This window comes from Falco peregrinus, chromosome 2, assembly GCF_023634155.1.
Source record: "Falco peregrinus isolate bFalPer1 chromosome 2, bFalPer1.pri, whole genome shotgun sequence".
Classification (NCBI taxonomy): Eukaryota; Metazoa; Chordata; class Aves; order Falconiformes; family Falconidae; genus Falco; species Falco peregrinus.
The window spans coordinates 18652771-18673374 of NC_073722.1; the positions used below are offsets into that span (position 1 = coordinate 18652771).

At 48.2% G+C, this 20604-nt stretch overlaps 1 long non-coding RNA gene across 3 annotated transcripts; it reads left to right on the forward strand.

Moving 5' to 3' along the window:
* The first annotated feature begins 1672 nt into the window (after nt 1–1672).
* On the forward strand, nt 1673–20594 carry LOC129783819 (uncharacterized). Of its 3 annotated transcripts, none has more exons than XR_008745777.1 (2): nt 1673–1796; nt 19764–20594. It is a non-coding gene; the product is annotated as an uncharacterized LOC129783819 (long non-coding RNA). The 3 variants fall into 3 exon arrangements; XR_008745778.1 differs by having other exon boundaries at nt 1679–1796; nt 18942–20594; XR_008745779.1 differs by lacking the exon at nt 1673–1796 and adding an exon at nt 18942–19057.
* Nucleotides 20595–20604: the final 10 nt, after the last annotated feature.

Below are 20604 nucleotides of genomic sequence, written 5' to 3' on the forward strand. Positions count from 1 at the left end.
AAGATGTACTTTTCACCTTCTTGGGCAGTTGCCTGAAGCTCCTGTTTATCTTTGCATACATTAGCAGTCTTTGTTGTTTAGTTTCTGCTATCTTAAAATATCTGCCAGCTAACGATTGCTTCCTTATTGCCCACTCTGAACAAGTCAGGCTGATACATGCCCGCTGGGCTGGTTTTAATTTGTATCAGCATGATCCCCGAGCGGGGATCCACCCTCTTCGGGGTAGGATCTTTTGAGTAGGAGGAAGTCACTGATCTACTACTACCACCATTATTTTACCCTAAGTTTGTTTTCTTTTAGCAGTTAGCACGTCCTGGTCAGAAGGCTGGTTATGTGTATTGTTGAGCTCATCTACATCGGTACTAACCGTCCCTTCTCGAAGCGCAGTGCTAAGCTCGCACCTCTCTCACTCTTTCTCAGGTGTTAATGTTTCTGTTATCTCTGCAGCTTGTCTGCAGCAGTTTTAGGTTTTCTCACTATATCACCATGCGTGTCCCATGCCAGGGGACACCCAGGAGATGCGGCCCGGCCTCCTGTCCCCCGTCTCTTGCGCCCCCTCAGCCCGCACCCTCCGGATGTGTATCCCCAGCTCCAACATCACGCACCCTCGGGCAGCATGCGGCCCTCTAGGCTTGGGGAGATCCCCGCCCATACCCGTGCCCCCAGGGCAGGGCAGGGCAACGGAGAGGACTTTTGTGGCGGCGGTGGGATAGCAGCCCCGGCGCTGGTGCCCTGCGGGCTGGGCGCGGCCGGGAACGGCTCCCCCCGGCCAGGGCAGACAAAACCGAGCGGAGCGGAGCTGCTGGGGAGGGAGAACTGGAACGCGACCCCCGCACAGCCAGAGCGCTGCGGGCGGCGCTTCAATGACCAGGGCGGGGCGGAGCCCCCCGCTGCCGGCGCTGCGCACCCGCGGGGCCGGGGCCGCCCGTTCCCGCCGGCGCCGCTCGGGCGCTGCCGGGGCCGCTCGGGCGCTGCCGGGGCCGCTCGGGCGCTGCCGGGGCCGCTCGGGCGCTGCCGGGGCGGCTCCTGCCCCAGCACGGGGGCGGCGGGCGCGCCTGTAGGTAGCTTCCCAGCAGCCGGGGGGGGGGGCGGCGCGGGGTGTGAGTGTGGGGGGGCCCGGGCGGCGCGTGGGTGTGTGTGAGGGCGCGTGTTATAGCTGAATTGAAATAACTAGAGTCCGAAATAAATTCTAAGTATTCATTTAAGGCAGGAAAGCAAAACCGGCGCTGGGCGGCCGGGGAGGCGCAGCTCCATGCAGGCTCGCAAATTCCGACAAGTGACACAGCGCTTTTATGCTCAGCTTCAAGGCCGGTTTTAAGCAAACAGTTATGCTCAGTCCCGTAGCAAGAAGCTGCATATTACAAAACTAAACTATTTTTACACTAAGGTCTAAACAAAGGCAAAAGTTGTCATAGTAACATGAGATTATGGTTTAACATTTGCCTTGGAGAAAGTACGTCTTGCAATCTCATGGTTAAGTCTTTTCTCGCCAGACAGAACGTTCTCAAGTCTGTTGCAGCAAGATCATTCTTTTTGTTAAAACCTCATTTGATCAGCAAATTACCCTTAGTTACAGTGTGTGTGTGAGTACGTGAGTGAGTGGGGGGGGCATGGGCGGTGTGTGAGGCGGCCCGGGCGGCGTGCGTGTGTGTGAGAGAGTGTGAGGGCACGCGTGTGTGTGTGTCTGTGTGGGGGGGGGAACCCGGGTGCTGCGTGTGAGGGACCCTCGGTGCCGTCGGGGCTGCTGCAAGGAGACGCAGGCGCGTGTGGTGCGGACCTCGGCACTCTCAGGCGTGGTGAGTCCTGCGGTGGTTCTGGGGCTTTGTGGGCTGGACAATTCAATAATTACCTGGGTAGGGTGGGATGGTCGTGAAGTTCTGGTGGCTGTAAGGTAATGACTACAAAGCGGGGGTGGGGTGGGTGTCAGAGAACGAGGCTGGGAGCTCCTGGAAGCACTGCTGTGCCCGCGGGAGCTGTGCCCAGAGGGGTGGGGGCGCTTCAGGCAGGGGACGTGGGGCTCCAGGTGGCGCTGAGTCAGGGTGCTGCAGTGCCCTCAGTAGAAGAGCAGGCCTGGTGCCTGAGGAAAGTGGGTGCTTCCAAAAGGCAGTAGGGCAGCAGTGGTTGATGTGCATTTTGGTAGCTCCTTGCCAGGGTCCCCTTGCCCCTTCCTAGCTTGGGAGGCCTCGGTGGGGCTGTAGTGCTGCCTGGGGAGGGCTGCAGGGGGCTGTTCTGCCCCGTAACTCCAGAGCAGAGTGATGAGCCATCCTGCCCTGCAAGCCTTGGGGTGGCTGCTTTGGCTTTGTATTGGCAAGCCCATGGCCAGCTGTCTGAATCGTCTCGGCAATGGTGCTGGGGGACCCAGAGCCCCCTGCAAAGCAGATGTCCTCCTTGGCAGGTGCAGGGCTCCCTGCTCACAGGCCTAGAAAACAGAGTGAGATGGCATCTCAGCCAGGTGTGGTGTGGCACGGCAGTGCTGGTACCTGCACACCAACTGCTATCAAGGTGTCCCCTCCTCCAGACTGTTGCCATCAGTGAAGTTTCTGGTGCTTTGTGGGAGCAGGGCTGTAGGGGGTTACGGTTTAGCATTGCTTAGTGCTGGAGCCACGGGCTACTGGGTTGCCTGGCCATCAAGATGTACAGGCCAAAGCACAGCTGGGTTGTAGTCCTGTTGGGCATGTGCACAGGGGTGTGCGCGCGCGTGTGTGTGCTGGTGGTGTCGGCTGCAGGAGCACAGCCTGGCATAAACTTGCTGGGACACAGCTTCCTCCTTCAAAAATAAATAAATTCTTAGGCACGTCTGGGTCAGCAGAGTGAACTTATGGGCTCTGTGTTTTAGGGTGGTGTGGTACCTGCAACTTGGTAGCAAGACACCCTCTCGGGGCCTGCATGTGAGCTTCCAGTCCCACTGAGAGTTGGCCATTTTGCTCTTAATGCTGAGGCTCTCCAGGGAAGGTACTTCATGATGGAGCTGTGGGTTCCTGCTGAGCCTTGCTGGGGCTGGGGTGAAGGCTCCTGGCTATTGACAGCCCAAGCCTGGGGTCCCCTGGAGCAGACTTTCTGGATAGGTCCCCACTTTGCCTGTCAGACTTAGAGCCCATTTTGCTCTGCCCTCGGGCTGCTGCAGTCAGTTGGGTCTTCAGAGTCTCTGTGCAACCCGTTTCCCACCTGCTGAGCTGGGAGGGATGATGGTGACGCCACCTTGGTATTGAAATTTTACTCTGACTGAAGGCTTGGAGGAAGTTTTCCCTCCTGTGGTCACTCACCTGAGTGAGCCAAAGGGCACAGTCAGCAGCCGGCCTTGGGGTGTCAGAGGCTCCTGCGAATGTTTTGGAGGGAGAGATGGTTTAGCCCGGTGCCTGTGCTGGCCAGGGGCTGCTGGGGCTGGGCTCCCGCAGCTTTCTCCACCTGTGGCAGCCCACGGCGGGGGAGCAGGTAAGACCTCGGGGTGACCTGCAGGCACGTAATCTGACCTGGATTAAGGGAAAATGTGCACTTTCCTTCTACTGATGGCAGCCCCTGTCCAGCTCGAAAGGTATGCAAGATCTGTGAACTAAATGCTTAAAAACACGCAGGGAAGAGCCTTATTTCCTTCACTTTCTCATAGCTCCTTGCTTGTTCCTATGCAGGATAGGGCGCTGCTGCAGAGGAACGATGGTGCTAGAATGCTTGGCCTGTGAACTGGCAAGGTGAATGTAAGAAAAATTAAATGGGGTGTTTTTATGTAAAAATCGCCTTGAGTGGATGCATGTGGTTGAAACCCCGGGGAAATCATATCAGAACACAGAACACTTGTTTCGATTTAAAAAAGAAGACAATTAAAGGAAATGAGGGGGCCTCTGGCCTTAAGCTGGGTTCCGGGGAGCTGTAGACTTCCTGGTGCGGCAAAGGTGCCCAGCACTGTTGGGTGCTGAGGCTAGGTAGGCAGCAGGGGGACAGGATGGGCATCAGGCAAGAAGCTGTGGTACATGCCTGGCAGCTGTGGGTGGGGGAGCCCTGGGGAGCTTGGGGCCCCATGTGTGCTTCATGCTTTACCAGGGCGTTTTGGGTATCCTGGGTGTCACTGAGGAGGTTTTTGGGTGAGCCGTTTGTCACCGAGGGGGGTTGTGGATACCCTCTGTGTCATTTGGGGAAGCTATGGATGCTCTGCCTGTCACTGAGGGGCGTGCTCAGCATCACTCCTGTCGCTAGGGTGGTTTGGGGATGTCCCATGTGTCACTTATGGGGATGTCATGGGCATGTGTCATGGCATTTGCCCTTTGGCCACCTGTGAAGTCCTTTGGCACGTTGAGTGCCGAGTGCTCTGGCCTCGGGGCAGCCTGGGGCAAGTCTGAGGCTCCTTCCCTGCTTACAGCTAGGACTGCGTCCCTGGGTGGGGGCTGCGTCCCCGGGTGGGCGCTGCACTGAGCTAGCTCTCTTTGTTCTCTGGAAAGTCATCATTGTCCCTGCCTTTGCCCTTGTCCATGTTAGTGTGAGCGAGCGAGCTCATCCTTTCGGCCTCCGATCAAGTTGCTGCAGCTTAGTTTGAGTTTCCCAGGAGAGGAAGAAGGGCTCTGCAGCCACAGGGGCAAGTGGAGGGTGAGTCTGGGCTTGTCCCTTCTTTCCCTGGACAGAGTGAAGGCACCCAACAGGAGTGTGGGAGCAGTGACCTGCCTGTAGTCAGGGCCTGGGTCTCCATCTGTGTGGCCACCTGCCCCATCCTTGGGGGGTGTGTTGCTTGCTTGGCAGGGGGTGCTTGGAGGGACCCCATGTGATCAGGTGGGTATCTTTGGCCTCAGTGTTCACAGGCATGGGGCCAAGATGTGTGGGACTGGGTGAGCCCTCCCTGTCATCGGGGCTGGGGTTCTGGCTGGCTGCTGGGGGGTGTTCCTGTCACTGGAGGGGAAGGATGAGCTCTTTGGCCCCTGGTGTGTCTACCTGTAGGCAGGCTGTGGGTCTGGGAGCCTTGGTGCTCTACCGGCAGCTCTTGTGGGGTGATTGCCGTGTTCGTGGGGGTCCAGGTCAGGGTGCCCCAAGTGGAGAGAAGGAGCCTTTGGGATAAGTGCTGCCCCGTAACGCGGGGCCCAGCCAGTGCCCTACGGTCCTGTAAGCAGGGGTGCAGCCTCTGTGGCCGCTGCCTTGCAGCTGCAGCTCCGTTTGCCCAGGCTGCCTGCCTCAGAGCCCAGCCAGTTCCAGTGCGGTCCAGAACACTGCTGTGCATCGCTTCGGTGAGAAAAGCTGATGGGTACGGGGGTGGGCTGGTGGCTTGTAGTGCTGTGGGGGTCAGAGTCCTGCTGTCCTTCAGGCAGAGGCACAGAGCTCTGCGTCCTGTGCAGCAGCTGTTGCAAGAGAAGGAAAGGTCATTGCATGGAACTGTGAGGCAAGGGTGAGCACGACATGTTCTTCATGGGTACCCAGTAAAATGCTGTGGATTTGGAGCTCAGAAAAAAACCCTGAAGTGCTGTGGTTTTGGGCTAAAAATGTAGACCAAGTCTTGCATTGTCATTGTTTGAAAACAGAGATTAAGCGCTGTGTGTTGGGAGCCTTAAAACAAGCTCTGGGGGCTGGTTTGGGGGCTCAAAAGCACAGCCCTGTGTTTCTGAAGCTCTGAAGGCCGAGTCCTGCATTTTCACTGCTTGAAAACAGACCAAGTGCTGTGTTTTGGGGGCTCAAAACCAGGTAGCGAGCATTACATTTCTGAAGCTTAGACTACATCATGCGTTTTCATAACTTGAAAACGCAGACCAAGTTTTGCTTTTCTGGGACTCAGGAAAAAAAACCTAGAAGTGCTGCATTTTTGGGACGTGGAAATGGAGGCTGTGTGCTGTTTTCAGCCCCTAGAATGGAAGCCTGGGGGGAACTTTGGGCAGGCGGGTGGGTGGGAGACAAGAGTGTGGGAGGGCACTGGGGGACAGGTGGGCAGGGTACATGGAGGGGGTGGGAGTATGGTTGCATTGGTCCCTGAAGTTAAGGAGGCCAGTGCGCACAAGGCACCGCTCAACATCTGAGCTAGTGTCTGGGAGGAAACATGCTTTTTTCTAACTCTTTATTCAAGGTTTGTACAATGACTGGAATAGTTATTAAATAATTAGTCAATATTTAGACAACATACAATTATGACCATTAATATTTTAAGTCATGACAGTGATTTACAACCTTGCCAAAAGCCCAGATTGCTGCAATTAGCTTGTAACAAGAAGGAGCAGCAATTAACACGCCAGAATATCCAACGGTAAGAGTGTCTATGAGCTTGAGCTGAAGCACCCATCAGCTGGAGCTGTAAGATGCAGAAGCACCTCTTCCTGGAGCATCCAGTAGCCAGAGTTGCTGTGTAGAGCTGGAGTTTCAAGAAGCAGGAGTTGAAATAACCTAGGGCTTCAAATAACTTGAGCAGTAACATGCTGGAGCATCCATCAGCAGGAACTGTAAGAAGCAGGAGCATCTCTTATTCCAAGTGTCCGGTGGCTGGAGGCGGAGCTTCAACAAAGTGGAGCTGGAATGAGCTGGAGCTGAAACTAAAACAAGCTGAGCAGCCATCAGCTAGAGTGATAAGATGCAGGCCCTGAAATGACTTGGAGCTTCACGTTATTTGAGCTGGTGTCCATCATTTGGAGCTGGAGCAAACTGGAGGATCTTATAGCTGAAGCTGCTGTATAGAGCTGGAGCTGAAATTATCTGAAACTGATACAAGCCCGAGTGTCCATCGGCCAGAGCTGTGATGAGCAGCAGCAGTTAAGAAGCAGAAGCATCTCTTATGCCAACTGTGCAGTAGCCAAGCTGGAACGTAGAGCTGGAGCTTCAAGAAAACAGCTGTAAGAAGCGGGAGCTGAAGTAAGTTGGAGCTTCAAATAATGTGAGCTGGAACAAGCTGCAATATAGAGCTGGAATTACCTGAAACTGAAACAAGCTAGAGCATCCATCAGCCAGAACTGGATGAAGCAGGAGCATCTCTTACCCTGAGGGTCCAGTAGCCAGTGCTGGAATGAACTGGAGCTGAAGCTGAAACAAGCCCGAGCAGCCATCAGCTGGAGCTGTAAGGCGGCAGAACTGCCATGCAAAAGCTGGAGCTTCCAACAACCTGGACCTGAAATTACCTTAAACTGAAAGAAGCCAGAGCTACAGGAAACTGAAGTGGCCAGTAGCTGAAATTGAAATTACCTGAACCTGAAATGAGCAGCGGCAGCATCCTCATTACAAACCATGTAGAAGCCGGAACCAAAACTGCAAGAAGCAGGAATTGAAATTAGTTTGGGCTTTGTGAGTAATAATATGCTGGACTGTCCGTCAACAAGAGTGTAACAAGCAGGAGCATCTCTTATCTGGAGTGTCCAGTTGTGCTAGAGCTGCCGTACAGCGGCAGTGCCCACTAGCTGGGGCAGCAACAAGCTGTGGCATCCATCAGCCGCAATTGCACTCTCAGCATGTTAGAGCAGAGGAGTATCTGCTCTCCGCAGCCTCTAATAGCCAGAGCTGAGGTAACCAGCAGCTGTAACAGGAAGGAGTGCCTATAAGCAGGAATGTCTCCTGCCTGGAGCTGAAATTACCTGGAGTCAGGGTGTCCATCAACCAGATCCATACTTTGAGGTGGGTGCAGGTAGGAGCTCTTCACAGCCAGGAGCAGCAGGGAGGCGAGTTGTCCTTCTGCAAGCGAGGAGCCTGGCCTGGCCTCTTCCCCCCAGCTCTCCCAGGCAGCCATGCTGTGAGGGGGCACAGGCTGCAGCGCACAGGTAAGGCGGTGGCATTGATACCGAAAAATCGGAGACAGTGTTAGAAAGCAGGCATGCTTTATTTTTGGTGCTGGATGCGCAGGGGATAAGTTCCACCCAATGTGCATACAGGCTTTGCTCTTTATCTTTATATGGCCGATCTATACAGATTAATGGCATATCTGAGACGCTATTGGCATACTCATTACAGTTCCAAGAACTATACTTATCATATCTAGACTCTTACTACACATGTGGCCTAATGGGTCAGAGGTCCTTTGGTGGTTATTTGGGACATCTTCATCCTTTCTTCATCCTCTTCTTCATCTTCCTCTTCTTCTTCCCCTTTTGATGACTTTCTGTCTGGCCCTGCATCAGCACTCTTGGCTCGTGTCTTGGTTTTGGACTAGTTCTTATCTACATAGCGAACTACAGAATGCATCATTCTGCTAGTAGCTAAAGTACATAATATGCTGTTGTACAGCTCAGCCATGTCATGAATACATTAATTGCAACATTTACAGTTAAGCACACTGATAAAATTCCTCCGGTATCAATCCCCCCTTTTCTTTTGATGATTTGTGTAAAACAAAACATCCTCCTTGTAACACTTATTCTGTTTTAAACTATTCATTTATACTGGCATCTTCAACACAATTCTGTCATAAAATTAACAGCACTGAATCATAACACGAGAGAAGGCAAATTCCCAATACTGCTATAATTACGATAAACAAATTTTTTAACCAGGGCAAATTAGGTAGCTGTGAGGTGAGTTTGTGCCAAATTTCTTTGAATCCCCAATTAGTCTCATCGTTGCCTGTTCATGTAAAATTTTAGTTTTTTCCCAGTCTGTCTGTAAATCGGTAGAAATTCTGCCACTTTAATCCACATACGTACAACAACTTGTATTAATAACTGTACAAACACCTCCCCATGAGGCTAATAATAAACCAAGAGTCATTTGATTCTGCAGAGCTACCTTTGATAAACTAGACACTTCATCTTGCAGTGCCTGTATTGCATCCATGGTCCTGTTCTCAGTATTTTGTATTACTGCTGATATATTCACGATTGTCTTCTCTAGGTCACTTACTCCTAACTATCTAGCAAAGCTATGGAAGGCTGTGGGTCTGTCTGCAATAGCATTTAGTCATCTTCTGGTTCATTTGAAAAAGATTCTAATCCAATTATTGAGCTGTTATTGTGAGACTGGGAACTAAGGCTCCACGGGCACATGCTCCTTGCCAGTTGGGGGTAATGCTTTATAAGCAGTTTCTCCACATGGCCAGTACCAACCACTTCCTGCCAGGACCAGGAGACCAAGTTAATTTTTTCTGTCCCTGTGGCTTAATGTAGGTCTCCAAAATGACTTGGTTCTATTACACTGAGGGAAGCAGCCTATAAAGGCTTCATAGTTTCTGTTAGCTACATGATTATTACACCCATCATCTCCAGATTTTAAGTCACTAGCGCTTACAGAATTGTTGCCTGGACCGTATAAACAAAGGGTCAAGTTTTGACTGTAGCAACATTGTAACCTGTGTTTCCCTGCTCTCTTTTGAAAGGTACTCTGCCACCAAGGATTCTTAGGGTGTCCTTTGCCATACTCTGGATTGTTAATTTCATTGGGGTTGGTATGGGCACTCCCATTAAAGGTAGGCCTTGCCCCCTCCCTGAAGTTGGCAGTTGAGTACAAATCCAGCAATCGCTTCTGTTTAAGGCATCAGTAACATTTTGGACCAACATTAGGTACAAATTTTCATCCCACCCTACATCAAGATCACTTGAGTTACAAGTTCTATAGTTAATAATATCTGATTATACATTTGGTCTACTAAATTTTAACTTCATTGGTGATTGTTATTCTACAATTCAGGGTGTAGGGGCCTTTTTTACTCTGGAGTAATGGATCCAAGGCCCTTTTCCATCTAATTTTACTGCTGTGTTCATGGTCAGCAATACCTGATATGGTCCTTTCGGTGTTTTTTTCCAATCGTTCCAGCATCCAGCTTTTTAAGCAGTCCCAGTTTCCTGACAGGAAGGGGAGTATTGGAGAATCCAGTCCTGTCTCAGGTACCTGTAACAGATTTCTGAAATTAAAAAATTATTTTTCCTAAAGTTATCAGACAATTTTTCAAAGAGAATTCCCCTTCCATTACTGCATTTGTTGGTACATCTGGGACCTGACAGTATTTTCCATACATTCAAAGGGGTTTATTTTAATTTCCTACCTAGTTGTACTCTTAATTTTTAATAGAGCTATTGGTAAGGCCTAAACCCAATTTAAATCTGTTTCTTGACAAATTTTTCGAAGTTGCAATTTTAGTGTATGATTCATTCTTTCTACCCTTCCGCTTGATTGTGGTATGGGATATGACATTTTCAAGTAATTCTTATAACATTTGCTTACTTGCTCTACAGTTTTTGCAAAAAAGTGTGGTCCTGTATCTGATGATAAGCTTTGTGGAACTCCAAATCAAGGAATAATTTATTTAAATAATACCTTAACTACTTTACTAGCTTTATTGGTGCGACAGGGAAAGGCTTCTGGTCACCCAGAAAAGGTATCCACTAAAGCCAGTAAATATCTATGATTTTCCTTTCAGGGTACCTCAGTAAAATTGATTTGCCAGCAGTCCCCAGGAGAGTGTCCTTGTTTGGTAACTTCAAATCGAATCCCATTCTCTGTCTTTGGGTTGTTTCTTTGGCATATTTTACATTGTTTGGTGATTGACCTTACAATTTTCTACATATTTTTACTCAAAACTGATCTTTGTAGACGTTTAACTAAATTTTCAGTTCCCAAGTGAGTGTGTTTTCTCTGGGCTAATTCAGTCATTATTTGTTGCGGAAGAACAATTCTATTATCTTCAGTAATGGCCCACCTGTTTTCTTTTATTGTGCCCCTTTGGGTATCAATCACTTTTTGATCTTCTGTCATACACTGGGGTTTCAGGTAATTGTGGAGACTGTAAGGGAACCAGGGCTAACAAGGGCAGATTATTCTCTTCTGCTGCAATCCATGCTGCTAGATCTGTTTTCCAATTTCCCCTTTCTGTCATGTTGTACATAAACTGTGATTCTTTGTCCCAAAGTAAATTTTTGAGTTTCCTGGATAATCAGAATGGTGGCAGCCACGGCCCTCAAACATCTGGGCCATCCTTTGCTCGTGTTGTCTAGTTGTTTAGAAAAATACGCCACAGGTTTTTTGAAGGAGCCTAATTTCTATGTCAGTACTCCCAGTGCAATGGCCTCTTTCTCATAAACAAACAGTTCAAAAGGTTTTTCTAAGTCTGGAAGCCCAAGGACTAGAGCATTCATGAGGGACCGTGTAGCTTCTTTGAAGGCTGTCCTTCCTGCTGCATTCCACTCCAGATGTGATCCCATCGATCTATTTAAGAGTCCGTATAAATGGTTTACTAATAGTCCATAGTCAGTCATCTGTAATTGGCATCACCCCAGGATTCCCAGAAACATTCTCAGTTTATGAACAGTCCGTTGTTCTGGGAGTTGGCAAATTGTTTCTTTTTGCCCAACATTGGGAGCTTGTTGTCTTTGGGAAATGTCAAACCCCAGGTACTTCATGGTCTGCTTTCCAGTCTGGGTTGTGTTTCTTGACACTGTATCCAGCTAGCCCGGCTTGGCCTCGTATCTCTCCAGCCCAGACCAGAGGGAATCACTGCGTCCTCCACTTCCATCGGGATTTCCCCATTCTCTTTTCTATCCTCCTGTAAAAATAGTACCAGCACATGAACATAGTTACCTTCAGGAGTCATCATTTTAACATCTTCACCCTTAAATTTGATTGTTGCTTGTAAAGGTTTGGGGGCTCCTGGCAAATACAAAAACTGATGAGTTTTCCTATTTTAGATTATATTGGTGTAAAGAACGATGCTGCTTTGGCTTTCCCTGTTGCACCAACAATTCAAATACCATTGTTTACTGAATGTGTTGCCCCGGTATCTACCAAAAACTTAATTTCTGTCTGATCTTCCTCCAGCTTATACTCGGCATGACATCACATGGTATGGAATAGCCCTTTGGCTAGTTTGGGTCAGCTGTCTTGACCATGTCCCCTCCAAAATTCTCATGCCCCTCCAGTCATTTCGCTGGCAGGGCCCAAGAAACTGAAAAGTCCTTGACTTTATATTGTTAATCTTGTTCTCACACTAAATCCAAAACTCAGCACTGCACCAGCTAAAATCAACTCTTAGTTGAAACCGGGACAGACATTCTATACCATTTACATCATGTCACAATTTCTAAGACAACCTCATTAACGACCACCACCTTTCCCATCTTTTGATGTTATACACAGATATCATTCCCCTAGAAAAATGTCTATCCACAGATGCCGTTTAGTTCATGACTTTGGGCTCTGTCTGTTACAGGGGTCGCTCAGAAGCAGAGAGGTGGTGTGTTCTATGGGGTTATTGGGTACCAAAGTCAGCTCCAGTCAGGTCACTGATACACTTGCACTGTTTCTTGTAAGAAGCTCCAGTGGCTCAGGTGGTTTCTGTCACACTGGGGTTCAAGTCTGTCCAGTACAGCAGCATGGACACAGCAGCTATGTCCTGGCTGTTTGCCAGCCCAGGTGCATCACCACTGCTGTTATCAAAATGTTCCTGGGCACAGCACTGTGAGGTGATAAGCAGTACAGCAAGCAGCGAAAGCAAAACGCAGCCACAAATAGCGCTAGATTCTACAGCAGGCAAGCCCCATGGCAAGCACAGAAACCACACAATTGAACAGCAGTAACAGCTATAAATTCAAACTAGCACATTCCAAACAAATCTGTCCTTATCTCAAACACTTCATGCCCCACACTGGGTTCCAAAAAGGACTGTCATAATTTAATCCTGGCCAGCGACTAAGCACTGTGAAGCCGTTTGCTTGCTCCCCCCACAGTGGGATGGGGGAGAGGATCAGAAGAGAAAAAGTGAGAAAACTTGTGGGTTTGGATAAAGACAGTTTAATAGGTAAAGCAAAAGCCACACATGCAAGCACAGCAAAACAAGGAATTCATTCACCACTTCCCATGGCAGGCAGGTGCTCAGCCATCTCTGGGAAAGCTGGGCTCCATTATGCATAATGGTTACTTGGGAAGGCAGACATTATAATGCTGAACATCCCCCCCCTTCCTTTTTCTTCCCCAGTTTCCAATTTCAAACACCTCTGTCCTATATTACAAGACAAACAACATCTCCTTGGAGGTCTCCTGACAAATTAACTCATAATTCTCTAATGACAGCACTAAAGGATCACCCGGTGCCAAATTAATTCCATACTTTCTGCCTCTTGGGATGATTATGTAAGGTAAAAACCATACCAGAGTATATAGCCTTGTGCCATTTTACTTCCCTTCTTAAAAAAAACATCAATTATAACAAAGGAACGTAATCTGAAGTTCCACCTATAGCTGTTCTCTAACTTATAAAGTGGCCACCGCTGATTACAGTATTTAATCAAGTCCACTCACCTGGTGCTACCTCTCAGTGGACCTATAATATTTCTCCAGTGCTGTAAAATACACCCCAAAGGGGATTTCCTTATTATATCATTCTCCAGCTTAGACATGTTGCATCCCATTCTTAGTATATTATATCCAACCGAAATTCACAAATACAAATGTCACAAATAATAATGTAACAGCCAAGTAATAATAACAGAACGCAGGCACAGACTCAAACAAACAAAGAGTCTTAATTCAGGTGCCCGTGTCACCCATGTGAACACAGGTACAGACCCTGCCAAATTCAGAGGTGCACCTAACACACTCTGTGGAACATCTTACAACACCAGGAACACGTCTCAACTTATGCGTAGGACTTCAAATCAAAATTCAAAATCAAAATAATGCCTTTATCTTACCAGTGAGGTTCCACTCATGAGACTGGCAGAGCCAGGATGGCGTTGTCCCTGAGAAATCCTCAGTGCCGGCTGGGCATCCTGTGATCCCGTACTTGGTCCGAGCTCAGAAGCAGGAGAAGCAGGGCCCCCATCCTTATTGCCGATTTGATACCTAAAAATCTGAGACAGAACTCCCCAATACCTGGTTTGGAGCGTTAGAAAGCAGTCATGCTTTATTTTGTCTGGCTGTTCTATACATATTAATGAAATTTCTGAGAAACTTAGCATATTCATTACATTCCAAGAACTACTTATCATATTTACACTCTTACTATGCATCTGTGGCCCAATGGGTCAGGCTCCTTTGGTGGTTGTTTGGGACATCATCATCCTTTCTTCATCTTTCTCTTTTTTCCCTTTTGATGACTTTCTCCTGGCCCTGTTTCAACACTCTTGGCTCATGTCTTGGTTTTGGACCACTTCTTACCTACATAGTAGCTAAACTATACAATGCAGCCTTCTGCTACACAATGTGGCATTGTAAAGGTCGGCCTGTATGCCTGTAACGGATACATTAGTTGCAATTTTTACAGTTAAACACACTGATAAAATTCCTACAGTATCAGCACGAGGCAGCGGTGTCTCCTCTGTATCTGTGAAGGGTGAGAGAAACTGGCTGGTCAGAGCTCCTGGAGTGCCCTGCACGGCCCCACAACACCCACTGGAGATGCCCGTCATGGGCAAGGACAGCTCTTCCCTCCTGCCCACGCCTGGCTTTCGGCAGAGGCTGCCCTCACTGGGGAGGGCAGGGAGAGGTGACAACAGGAGAGCCTGGGGCTCAGCCTGAGAAAACACGTTTCTCCCCAGAAAAGCAGCCAAGAGCGAGCGCTGTGCTAGACCCCCCTGCTCAGCGAGGGGCATTTTGGGCACAGAATGACACAGAGCCACGCTGGGGCTGGGGTGGTTGATTCCCACCCAGGGCTGGGCCTGGCAAAGCCAAGAGCTGTACATCAGACAGAGCTGAACCAAGCCAGGAGGACTTCAGGAGGGGCCCAGAACAACCAGAAGCCCCGCAGGGATGCAGGACGGGGCTGTCCCTGGCCCAGCCGTGGCTGAGAGCCACACCAGCGCTCGCCAGGGAGGGGCTGGGTGGTGGCTGATGGCACTGGGGGCAGCTGCCCTGGGACAGCTCTGGCACCAGAGCTTCCCTCAGCCTCCTCCCACAGCAACCAGTCCCAGGACCATGGGGCACCTGCCCCCACCACCGCCAGGACCCCTGCCCAGGGGTGCTGCTGGCGCAGCCCCAAACCACCCTACAGCAGGACATGCAACGCAGACAGAAGCCACAGGCGAAGTCATTTCCCTCCCGAGCAACAGCCAGGCACAACAGAGACGTGAGGCACAGCCATGGCCATCACCTCGACCTCACTGCAGCCAGGGCCGCTTCCTGGGAGCGGTGCCAGCCCCAAACCACCCTGCAACAGCCAGGACTGGCACCAGCACCAGAAGGCACAAGCAAGGAACATACTTCTCCTCAGCCACAGCCAGGCACAGGTTCCTCAGCTCACATGTGTTTGAGATGCTCCTGCGTGCCTGACCCTGCCAGATAGCCCTGGAGCATGGCCTGCCTGCCTCAGAGCGCTCACCTGACATTTCCTACTGTGTCAGTGTCCCCTGGTGCTGCCTGTTGGGGCCGCATTCTTCACACAGGCTCGGACTGATCCTTTCTGCCTCGGACTGATCCTTTCTGCTGCTTGGCTGCTCCCTTGTACCATTGTCTGCACTGAAAAAGCCCCTTGTGAGGAAGCCAGGGTGTCGCAGCCAGGAGGATGCAACTGACCCTGATGCCTGGCCATCACTGTGGCAAACCGAGTCTCAACACTGCATGCTTTGCATCCAGAAAGCGGTTTATATGACCCTCAACATCAGCCAAAATATCTAAGCACCTACCAAGAGATATGTTATAGCATGGGTATAGTGTTCCCTCAGTAGCACAGAAGGTTCAGTGATCCCTTGCAGTAGAAAGGGTATTTTTAGCTTTATGTTGCATATGTTTGATTCAACTGTTTTCATTACCATGTACATGAAAAGGAAAGACAGAACCCCTTATTCTTGTAAAAAAAAAAAAATAATTAACAGGTGAACAACCATGGCTGAAGGGTTAAGGTAAAAAGAAAATCATGGGTAAAGCAAGTTAACAACTAGTGAATCCTATTGCAGATAAAAACTTACTTCTCTTGATGAGGGATGGTGAATCTCCTGTTAGACCTTGTGCTTATGAACATGAGTGCACCTGCTTCCCTCATGAGGATTCACAAGTTGGTAATATTTGTGCTGCCACAGTCAGCGGATGCGTCCCTTCCAGTGTTCCCAATCTCACAGCTTCTTGCGTGGTGTGGGAGAGAAATGATCCTGACCTGTCTCTCTCCAGTGGGACAGACATGGGCGTAACCCAAACAGTTTAAGGGGAAATAAATTCTGACGTGATTGAAAACATAGCTTTTTCACATCATAGAAGAAACAGCATCACTAAAGTAGGCAGGCCAGTCATGGTCCAGCATTTACACATTTTTTTTGAAAAGCATTACTAGTATGGACACAGCTTGTCCCCATTTTAGTCCAAGGAAAGAGGTGATGTCGCATATGACAGCTGCAGTCTTGCAATGGACATCCAACAAGAAAAAACTAAGTCATGATTAATCAAAAGAAGGATCTTAACAACTGTTAAATGCAAGTATCTCTTTCCATGGCTCAGTCCTCTGAGGGGATAGGATGAGAGCTTCACCCAGAAGCACCAGACTTCATAACTAGGCTGGATTATTAGCGGTTTGTTGTTTGGACTGATGTTTTTGGCCTTTGATTTTGATTCACGTGCTTGTCTAGTCAGGCAAATTTGTTTTCCATTAATCTTGCTAAATTATCTTGAAACATAAACATTCAGAGTCACTCAAAAAAGTAACCTTTCATGCCCGTGACAAAGCTGAAAGAAATCCCAGGCTCCAAAACCATTACAAGTGAAGTAAAGATGCATATCATTCACGGTATATCTAGTTATGTTCCAGCACTGTTCTCCCTCATTGACTTAACCACTCTGATTTTTTTTTTCTATGTATTTGAGTCAAAGGATGTTCAGCCTGTGATTTCTGTGACAGCTGTGTCATTGTTGGGGGATGTTTCTGGGATGGCAGCCCTTGTCTTAGGCCAGGCCTCACAGTGAGCTCTGCTTCAATAAAAACCCTAAAGACGGAGCCTTTGTGAGTACCACAACAGTGAGTGGTTTTCTATTCCTTGTGATTCCAGGAAGAAAGATAGCGAGAAGGTCAGATGGTACCCGAGTTACAGGCAAACACTGACAAATCTGGCAAGTGTACTCTTAAACTACAGCCGAGTCTGTGCATCTGTTTCTGTATACAACCATTCTTCTCTACTGCCAGTGAGCAAAACAGTGACCAGACCTCCAGCTGATACAGATCTACTTACCTTCAGTGCTTCCTGTAGAGGTGTGCTGATCTGCAGCTTCTGAGGCTCCAGGTCTGGCGGAAAGATACAAGCCAGAATAAATAAAAGAGATTGGAAAGAGTAAAGCCCTGAACGCAAGCCTTTTGGGTTGCTTTTGAAAGCACTTCTAATCATAGCATTGCTAAAGGAACATCTTGCAAATGAGTAATTTAAAAAACTTTAATTGGAGGGTCCCTCTAATGACATTATACTGAAACTATACAGTCAGAAATTACTTTAAACTCTCTCTGATTGACTGAATTTCAAGTAATTGTAGGTATTAGACCTGCCCCTAGGGCAGTTCTTGTGGTTTAAGAACTATGCTCTTTTCCTTTTCAAAATTTTTTCTTTCCTTTGTTGCAGCAGGCAAATGGGAAACCAAGTACCACACAGGGAAACCAGCGAGTCACCGGCTGCCATCAGCCTGTGAAACCTGGGACAGGCCAAATTCTGGCCTCTGAGCTCTAGTAACATTAAGGGCCTTTTTAAGGATAGCTTTAAAAACATTCAGATAGGATACAGTGAGAATATGGTTGGGGGTTTTTTTGTTTGTTTGTTTTCTCTGCCTCTATAAATAAAATACAAATGGCAGCATCCTGGTAGTTTTTAAGCTGAAGGAACCTGAAAACCATTGAGCTATTATTTGGGCAGGCTGGGCCCAAATCTGCAAGCTTCCTCTAATGCCAGTGGGCAGGAGAAAGTCGGACACTGTGCAAATCATATGGACTTAAAAAATGGAAGACAAAAGCTGAGATAATGCTAGTGGCCCTGCCTGAAAAGACAGACGATTGCAGAAAACACAGAGCTTTTTTACTGCTGTTACTTGGTAATGACAACAGCCTGTGTCTCTGGTGCGAGGCTGTGTGGGCTCCTGTCTTGACTTTTAGGACCATCAGAAGTAGTGATGTGCACAGGCTGACCGTACCGTAGGGTTCACCTTTTAATCCACTGGTCCATTCCTGGGCCTGGTGTCATTAGGACACGTGGGGGATGCCACCTGCTAAGCTGGAAGTGGGCTTGGATTTTCAGTAGACATCAAGCTCACATTTGGGAGTTCTGCCAAAAGATGCACCTCAACACTTGTGTAAATATTAGAATCATAGAATCATTTAGGTTGGAAAAAACTTTTGAGATCATCAGTGTCCAACCATTAACCCAGGACTGCCAAGTCCATCACTAAACCATGTCCCTAAGCACCGTATCTACATGTTTTTTAAATACCTCCAGGGATGGTGATTCCACCGCCTCCCTGGGCAGCCTGTTCCAATGCCTGACCACCCTTTCTTGCTGCTGTCTTGTTGCTGTCCCCAAAATAAATCACCAGGTAATATTTATGTGGCAAACAATGGATCATGGATTTGAGAGAAAATAATTACTCACCTTCTCTGTGGCTGGTGTGCAAACTGATTTGCTTTGAACCTGTTAACTCCCTGTGTAGTATCATCTTGCACACAATGTACAGAAGAACCAGGTCCTCGCCTCTTGCCTCTGATTACAAGAGGGTGACAAGAGCAGAGACGCTGACTCCTGAGGGGAAAAGATGCTTCTGACTGTTCGATCATTCCCTGCTGGTCCCACTTACTGAGTGAATTTGTGGTGAGTCTCAGAGTAACACCAGGCCCTCTCACCTGGAAGTAACACAGGTTCCCAAGCCAGAAGGGACATAAAGGTTTGAGGAAGACCAGTTGTGGCTGTGCACGATTATGATGTGTTTAATTTCACATCACCACATATGCTCTCTGTACGACCTCCTCCTTGCTTTCCACCTTTGGGAGGAATTACCTGGGTTTACTGATGGTGCATTCTATGACTTTAGCACGGCCTCCCCTCTCCCTAAAACTGCACCGCATGCAAAATATGTTAAACATATGGTGCAAATCCATTTTCCTTGGCCTTTCCCCTCAACAGTTACACACCTGAAGAGCACCAAGTCCATAGGAACCATTTATCTGGGTGTGGATGTGCAGCCACTTTAGTGGTGAGAAACAAACTGGGGAACAGCATTCTGTAACACGCATATTCAGGTGTGTGTGCCTGTCCATATCACTTGATCTACCCCTGTTTGTTTAGTCCTAGATCAAGAAGTAAAATGAATTAGAAATGCTCAGCCCTTGCCAGGAAACAAAATAACTGTGCTAGAATGTTCAAGCACAAGGATCTCAAGAGCCAGTCTTGCCCTTGAGCTGCCTTGCAAAAAATGAGAAGGGAGGATGAATTCTGGGCAGTGTGCTACGCTACAGTTGAGAAGGCTGCCTTTCATTGTCTCTTCTTTCCCTCACTTTCTACGTAGCCTTGAGGAAGCCAAATTGTAAAACTGTCAAAGGTGTCTAAACCTAAAAAGCATACACAGCTCTCTAGAGGGACTTCACAAATCACCAAGGGGCTTCAATCTCTCAGGATTTCAGCTTCCACTTTGTCAAATAAAGACAAAAGTTCTCGCCACTACACCGCAAGGTCCTTGGGGACCACAGCAGGGGGAAGCTGTCTGTTCAGAGACAGCTTACTGAGTAGTGGGGGGAGAAAGGGATCTCAGATGCTTTTCATTGCAAGCGAGACCTGTTACATCCTGCCTGGAAATCACAGATTCTCTAAATGTCAGGACAGCAGTTTCCTCTCATTCAAAGCAAAATCTTACAGGCTTACACTCTTTAACATCCATCCCACGCCCCTTTATATACAAAGTCAAATATTTGAGGCACTGAGTTTACTTTTTTCCCTTTCTTTTAACAGATGATACATTCAGGCGTTGGGGTGGCCAAACTCACCTTTCTCAAAGCCTGAAGGGGCAGCTGTGAGGACATGGTGAAAATTCATCACTTGGACTAAAAAATGGATAAAACTATCGTATATCTGGCAATTTTCTTTTTCACTCTGATGCTGCTGCTTCTGCCTACATTTCTCTCTGAGGTGCTCACCAGCACCTCCACTCTGATGTGGTAGCTGGGGAAAAGTGCTTCCATCTACCCAGCCCAGGCTAACTGCTCCTCATCTCTGTCTTCCATCAAGAGCTGTCATTCCTCCTGTCTCCTGAGGCACCTTCTGTTGTGGCAGAAGTACAGGGGAAAAAGCACAACTGTAGCTGGGTTCTTTAGGGAGCCACACAATAAAAGCAAAGCTGGCAAGACAGAAAGGCAAAACACAGGTAAGAACACCAAGGACAGAACATTACTAACATCCACAACATGCTCCAAACCTGAACGTCAAAATCTGTTTTTCACTAACCTTAAATTAGAAAATGCAACAATAAGAATAATCTTATCATCATCATAACCGTCCATTCAATTCTCCTATGACCCCCTGCACTGTCGAACTACTTGAGCCTGAATCGCTTATTTATCATCTTGTTTTGCAACAGCATAACTCCACTGGTGCTGAGCTGAAGTCTGAAGTACATCTGTCTGTTAAAGACAGTTTGTGTTAGTTCAAGTAATGTTTAGCCTGTAGTGTAACAGCTTCTGTTTCTGGAGAACTTTAGCTCAGTCAACTGCATACATGCCAGAAATAAAATGAATCAAATGTACATGGGAACTCTATATAAATACAAAATGATCTGTGACCTCATTTGTTGTAG